This window comes from Octodon degus, unplaced genomic scaffold, assembly GCF_000260255.1.
Source record: "Octodon degus isolate 3935 unplaced genomic scaffold, OctDeg1.0 scaffold00002, whole genome shotgun sequence".
Lineage (NCBI taxonomy): Eukaryota > Metazoa > Chordata > Mammalia > Rodentia > Octodontidae > Octodon > Octodon degus.
Genome location: NW_004524578.1, coordinates 16024951 through 16032880, shown reverse-complemented (window position 1 = coordinate 16032880; position 7930 = coordinate 16024951). Strand labels below are relative to the sequence as shown.

General features: G+C 35.9%; 1 protein-coding gene and 1 pseudogene across 2 annotated transcripts in view; both read right to left on the bottom strand.

Moving 5' to 3' along the window:
• Window positions 1-7930, bottom strand: part of Agbl1 (ATP/GTP binding protein like 1) — a 958008-nt gene that overhangs the window by 253019 nt on the left and 697059 nt on the right. The gene's annotated exons all lie outside the window — the stretch shown is intronic.
• LOC101579875 lies at window positions 6406-7176 on the bottom strand (annotated as a pseudogene).

Below are 7930 nucleotides of genomic sequence, written 5' to 3'. Positions count from 1 at the left end.
ATCACTCTATTCATTAAGAGAATGTAACTATATATCTATCCTAACCACTTTGAATACACAGATACAAAATGGACATTCATCTGTATCCCCTTTTATTTAAGTTCCGTTCTTTGAATATTATAGGTGTGCAAACTTAGCAAAATATTCTAAAAGAGTCCAATAGCCCATAATAGTATTGGGTCTTCCACTTGATTGGCAATGTCAGAAATTGTTGACCTGAGTCTCCTACAACTCAACATAACAGCATGGCTTTACTTCTTATATTTCGTTCTTATACTTTTCTGCTGGATGGTTGAGACCAAGGTAAAGCAGGACCTATGCAACAAGAGTTGTAGCTTTTGGGTCTGATAAGGTTAGTGAAATCCCCACAGGATTTATCCTGAGATCCTGTACCTCAGATTGTAGAACCTTTGTCAGTGTCAGCCATGTGCATATATTGTTAATACTTTTGGAATTCTTTCTTATTTCACAGTCTATTACAAGTCAGAATGCTGGGGACTATCAATATAGCTCATCAGACTAAAGTGCCTGCTTAGGCAAGCTCAAGGACCATTGTTTGATCCCTGGGAACCATATGCCAAGTCAGCCCTGCCTACAGGGCAGACGGAGCTACCAAAAGACTGGGCATAGTGGCACACACCTATTAATCCCAGTGCTGGGGAGGCTGACATGTGCAGGATCACCACGAGTCCGAGCTGCATAGTGAGACCCGGCAACAACTAAATATGTTAAAAAATAAAGAAACAAAACAAATCAGAATGTCCTAGGGCTCAGTCTTGGGATACTATTTCTTCTCCACTATACTCGTTTTCTTGAAAGAGATTTTTAGGCATGTAGAGCTCGGTCTGAGTCATGGAATTTGCTGTGATCATGCAAGATAGTGGGGCAGTGGGGAAATAGAAAAGGAAGCAAGCAGGAGCTCCTAAAAAGCAGCCTGTGAAGACAAGAATGTGGATGAAGCCACTGGATCCTCAGGCTGCTGAGAGAAGCGCATAGTAGGAAAGTAAAAGGAGAAGAAGGGTTAAAAGCACGGGAAGTGATGAACTGCTTGATGCAAAGAGAAAAGAATAATAAGGACTTTTAAAAAATGGCTATGGCTGCAACATGGTGACCCTGCTGAAAGTGGTGGTACAGTGAGTTAGATCATGGGTGGAAAGGAAGAAATGTGGTCAGTTGTAGCCTGGAAGAGGAGAAGAAGGGGCTGGGGAGATGGCTTAGTGGAATAAGTGTTTCCCTGGCTAGTGCAAGGGCCTGAGGTCAATCCCCAGTTCCGCAAAAGAAAAAAAAAAAAAAAAAAGGAGACAAAAGGGAAAGCAACAATGTTGAAGCATGCAAATGGCTTGATTTATCATTTTGCTATTTACTGAGTACCTACTATATCAACACTGGATCTGCAACACTGAATGAGCAAAACATGGATGAACACTGCTTTCCTATAACTCTACTCTAGTAACTTGGAAAAGTAAATACTTTTATTAGTCTTTGAGGCATGATTATATGCACAAGATTTATATTTTCAGTTGGTTCTTTCTTTTAGTATGCTAATTTCATATCTGTGGTAGTTTATTTACTAGACTTAAGTTTTTCAAACTAAGAACACCTCACTTAACACATTCCTGTAGCTCTTTCCAACATTGTTTGATATTTGAATATGAACTATGAATCAGGAAAGAATCTGATAGGATTTGGCTATAATTCATTGCACTCAGTCAAAACAAGTTAAGAGAAAGGGAGGTCAGAGAGAAAAGAGGAGAGATATATGTTTTACCATTGCGTTCATTTCTTTTCATCTGTCCTTTTTCCCAATGTCGTCTTCAGACCATTTCAAAAGCAAGTCACATGTCAAGCCATGAGTAAAAGCTTTCTGCCATTTCATACCTAGACTTGATTTACCCAAATATTGATGGTATGTTTCTTAGCACACAACATAATTTTCCTTGGATATTCTTAACATAGTTGTGAATTCTTGCACCTATTTATGAAATATTTTCATAATTATTGATATCTTAGATTCAGAATTATGAATACATATAACCAGATACATTATTTCCCTTTTCATCTTCCATCTGCCTTCCCTACACACACACACACACACACACACACACACACACACCCCAAAATTTCTAAAGTACCAAATGTGAAAAAATATATCCTTTCTTTCCCACTACTCAACGATAATTGCTCCACTTCTTTACTTTACAAAGCGCACACAGGCAGAAATCCTCCTAGAAGAATGTCATCATTTGCTTTTCAAAGCATGTACAAAAGTAAAAAGTATTGTGGGTAATGGAATGCAAATAAGGTGAGCTGACACTTTCTTAACAAAGTTAAACTGTTAATATGCACCTGGAATTCATCTGGGGAAAGCATACAGGACCTAGTTTGGAGCTGCCCTCCCCCTACCTCATTCCCTCCATGGGTTTGGGGAGGACATTCAGACCATAAGTTCACACAGTATTGTGGAGTCTGTTCACCCTGATCCTCTCTGCACAAAGGCCAGAAGAACACAAGCTCTAATGCCAATGTGTTCATTTAGATAAAACCAGTGGAACTTAAACCTGCACCTGAATTTTGAGGGCATCAAGCTTCTTGGTGACAAACTAGATCCTATGCAGAACTTTCCATGAAAATAATAAGGCAGAAAGGAATAAAATTCAGCACATTTGAGGCACAAATTAAACACAAGATGGAAGAATCCTTGCCCACACCCTGGGCCCTATTTTTTGTCCCAGTTTTCCTCAGCTAAAATCTGCAGGTTCTGATGATAACTTAGAACAGTGTTCATGTGCAATGGTCACACTTTTCCCAAGGAAAACACCACATTAAATCACCCTTGTCAACAAAAGAATGATCTTTGAAGAAGGATGTGTGTGTTAGCTCAGTCTGCTGAAGAAGTTACATGCACAGCTAACACCTAAACCCTGGCTGCTAAATACTATCTCCACTCTATATCCCAAGAGTCTTCAGAAAAAAATTAGCATCTCCAGAGATGTTTCAGGGAAAGTGTAAGATAAGTCTGCACCAGAAATAAAATCTTGCTCAAGACATAAGGATGTGTCAAAACAGAATAGGAATTATGGGAAGAAATTTCCCATTGTCCGAATTTAGGACAAGAACACCAAAATAAATAACATCGTAGCACATTGTAACTCATTGAAAAACAATATTCAATGAATCCACAGAGATAAACAAGTGCACACTTAAATAGGGGATAAGCTTCTTCCAGTAATACTAACTAATAAATACAGAGAAAATGGAAATGAAAAATAATTATTTGACACGACCATAATAATATTTTCAGGCAAAAAGTTAGTGAATACAAAAATTTGCAGCTGAATATTTCATGAAAATTGAGTACTTACAGAGTTTGAGGGCGTCTTTCCACAAGACACCTGTTAATCATGAGGGAAAATAACAATGTTGTTAGGGTGATGTTGAACAGGCACTACTTTAAACATGTCTATAAAGGTACAGATACACAGTTTGTGCCTTTCACAGGTAACACTGAGGCAGACAAAACACCAATTATGTAGTATTCCCCTTAAAAGTGTATAACTTGAGTTTAATCATGAAAAAAACATCAGGAAAGCTAAAAATGATGACATACTTCATAATAACTACCCTGAATGTGTTTGAGTCAAAGAAAGGTTACTGGAAGGCCAAGTAAGATCAAGGAACTACTGCAGTTCAAAGGACACTGTATAGATTTGACAACTAAATGAGTCTTATGATATTTGTGGTATTCTATATCAAAGATTATTTGTTCTCTTTCATCATTACTAAAACAATTGAAGATGTTGAATAAGGCTTGTGTGTTATTTCTGTAGTATCAGTTACCATTGATTTTTATAAGTATGCTTTTCTTGTATGTGAAAATATCTTTGGTTTAGCATACGAAGAGACCATGTTGCACTATAGGCAACCTATCCTCAATGATTCAAAAACTAATGTGTGCTTATGTTTGTGAATGCATGTGCTTATATATGAAAGAAAGTACAAATATAACAAATAATGAATGTAAGAGAAGTCTCAATGAAAATATATGGATTCTTGGTCCACTTTAAAGGCTGAAACTATTTAAAGATAAAAGGTAAACCTAAAAGAGTAAAACAATATGAAAGGAAAATCATTTAAGGTTGATTTTTACCTTGCTACTTTTTATGATTCCATTCCTTGGCTGCTCAACTTTATTATTTTGAAAGATAGTAAAATATTTTGCAGAAGTCTTGAAAACTGAGCTTTTTGCCTCATATTACTAAGAGAAGTCCACAAGAAATCTAAATTATATATTCACAAATGAATATATTAAGAGTTCTACTAATTCTCTCTTCCAGCAGATTTAGTGTGTCTGTATGAATATTTTGATCTTTGATCTATTTTGATTTTGGTTTAGTGTATGGTGAGAGGCATGAGTCTAACTCTAATCACTGGCATGTAGAAAGCAAGTTTTTTCAACACCTATAAAGAAAGCTTTCTTCTAGTGGTGGTGTTTGGTTACCCTTTATCATAGATAAGGTGACTGACTGAGTTTGCAGTTGTTGCTATACCATTTAATCTGTTTAACTGATCCTTGGTCTGGCTTTTGTTGGTTTTTGTGATAGTACCAGGCTGTTTTTTGTAGTTTTGTAGCATAATTTCAGGTCATGGATTCTGACTCCTTTGCCTTTTCTTTGTTGTCCAGAATTGCTTCTGTATCCCTTTTTTGTTTTTATTTATTATTTATTTATGTATTTATTTTTCATTTTGTTTTTTTAGACAGTCTCACTATGTAGCCCAGGATGGTTTCAAACTCACTATGTAGCCCATGCTGGCTTCAAACTCATGGCAATTCTTATGCCTCAGCTTTCCATGTGCCTAGGTCTCTTCTGTTCCAAATGAATGTTAGGATTGTTTTCTCAAATTTTATGAAGAATGTTTTTGATATTGTGATCAGGATTGCACTATATTTATATAACAACTTAGATAGTATAGCCATTTCACTGTATTCATTCTATCCAAGAGCAAGGGATATCTTTCTATTCTCTGATATACTTTTTGATCTTTTGCAGAGTACTGTACTTTTCTATATATTTAATTTCCTTTGTTACATTGATGCCTAAGTACTTCATTTTTTATGCTATTATGAAATGTGTGGTTTCCCTAATTTCTCTTTCAATAAGTCTGTCATTTGTGTACAAGAATGATACTGATCTATGAGTGTTGACTTTGTATCCAGCTGTACTACTGGATTTTATTATTAACTATAAGTCTTTTGATGAAATTTTGGTGTCTTCTATGTAGTTTGTATCATATTATCCACAAATTATGATAATGTAACTTCTTCTGTGACTATCTTTGTTTCTTTTATTTCTTTCTTTAATTGCTCTGGTTAATGTTTCCCAAACTGTTTGAACAAGAGTGACAATATGAACATCTTTGTCTTGTTCCTGACCTTAGAGTAAAAGGTTTCAGAGGTTTGGTTTTGTTTTTGATTTTTTACTTTTGAGTATGAAATAGGCTGTTAGTTTCCCACAGATAGTTTTTATCATATTGTGATAAAGACCATCTATTTCAATTTTCATGTAGATTTCTCATTTAGCATTAAGTGTTGTATGTTTGTTTTTGTTTTTCTCAAAATTACTGGAATTTTATTTGCCTCAGGCTTATGACTTACAACCGAAGACACTGCACAAAAAAGCAAAGATTAACTACACTTTAAGGAGATGGAGACAATACACATTGGTGACATAGGAAATCAAGTGGACAAAAAAAGCCATCAGTACACTATATAGATGGCAATATTCAACAGTGTTTTCGAAAAAAAAGTTTTTTAAAACCAAGAGAAAAAATAATTAACCAATGTTTACAGTAGACATAAATCTTATACAATTTAAACACCATTTTTCAGATCATAGAGCATAAAGTGGAAAATGTATACGTAGGTGAAATCTAACTGTACATTTACCACCTATTAAAGTTGCTTATATGTACCACAGTGTAAAAAATATAATACTGGACAAATAAAAATCTTGAAAATTGCCTGGTTAAAAATAAAAAACCAGTGACTTTTAATAGGTTCTCTTGGTTAGTAGTGCTACAAAAGACAAAAATCTCATCCAAATAGGTGAAAAAACTAGGTACAAACCTTTATCAAATTAGGTCCATCCATAGAAATATACTATCCACCCAAATTTTCCATCAAAAGCTTTTATTGGTTTTAATCTTTGAATCTTTGAGACCCATTTGGTCACAATATGTTACAAACCTTGTGTTTTTTACACCATGATATATGTTTGTCTGTCACTATTCTGAAGGTAGTTTATAAGATGAGGAGGAGAACACAGAAAGAACCCAGTGCTCACAGGACATGTGAAGCCACTGGGTAGAAATGGGAGAGGGGAGGAAAAATATTTGGTTCCATGGGGATTACTCATCATCAGTCCCACTTGCTTCTGACTGACCATTTTCATCCTGCTCTTCGTCGATGTCAAAGTTGCTCACCACTGACTTAGCTTTTCACTGATTTGTCCTTTTCTTGTCTTTTCCTTCATCCCAGCCTTTCTCATCTCTCTTATTTAGTTTGATTTTCACCTTAACAGATTTTGCCTAAGGCTCAAACTCCTCTTCATCTTCCTCTTCCTCTTCTTCATTACTTTCCTCCTCACTTTTTTCCTCTTTGGCAATTTTCTGCTTCACACTCTTAAACATTGACTGTAAAACAATGAAGTCTTCGTAGATCTGTGATCCCTCCAAGTTGAATGTCTGAGCATTGTGACACAGAAGCATGACATCTTTCTCCAGGTCACCCAGGCTCTAGTACTTATGATTACAAATTCTTTCCTTTATTTATTTATTTATTTATTTTTTAAAATCCACTGGCTTCCTAATTAATTCATAGTACTCTGATAACTCCTGGAAGGTGACTGAAAGAAGACTGTTTCCTTCTATTTCCAACTGAGAATTACTGGGCACCTATGCCACATTATACCTATCTTTGCAGCTGATGACAGTATCAGTGATAGCATTCATCTGTTTTGTCAGTTTGGGGGGATTTGGTGACTGCTTCTCAGCTGGAGGGCAGCCTCACCTCTTCTTAGCTTTTTCTACATCTTCTTTCACAGGATCTATGTCCACATTTCTTCATCATTTTCCTTTCTTAAGCCATACTTCCCCTTCCATTTCTTCCAAATTGCTGTCTTCAATGACCCCATAGTTTGCTTCTACTATAGTTCACAAACAACAACAGGCCTCCTGGCTTGGAACATGTCTCTCCCACAGTGCAAAATGTAATTAATGGAGTGTTGTACATTTATAAATGCTTTTTCTGAGTCTATTGATAAGAATGTGTGACTTTGTCCTTGGTTCTATTGTAACTTTGTCCTTGGTTCTACTGATATAGTGTATTACTTTTATTGAGTTGTGTATGTTGAACCATTCATGCATCCCTGTAATGAATCCTACTGGGTCCTGGTATATGATCGTCTTGATGATTTGCTGCATACTGTTTGCCGGTACATTACTGAGGATTTTTGCATCAATATTGATTAAGGAGTTTGTTGTATGGTTCTTTTTGGTTGAATCCTTCTCTGCCTTTGGTATCAAGATAATGCTTGCTTCCTGGAGTAACTGTGACTGTGCTTTACTTTGCATTTCTTCAACGAGTTTGTAGAGTAGTGCAGTTAGATCTTCTCTAAATTTCCTGGAGAACTCAGCAGTGAACCTATCAGGACCTGGGCTTGTTTTTGTTATCATTGTTGTTACATTTTTGGATGCATCTTTAATTTCATTGACTGATGTTTAGTTATTTAAAATTATTATATCTTCTTGATTCAGAGATGACAATTTCTTCTGTGGAATCTGGCCATTTCTTCTGTGTTTTCCATTTTGCTATGGTTTGCATCTAGCTGTCCTCCCAAAGCCTCATGCAATCATAGGGTGGCTTCTGTAATTT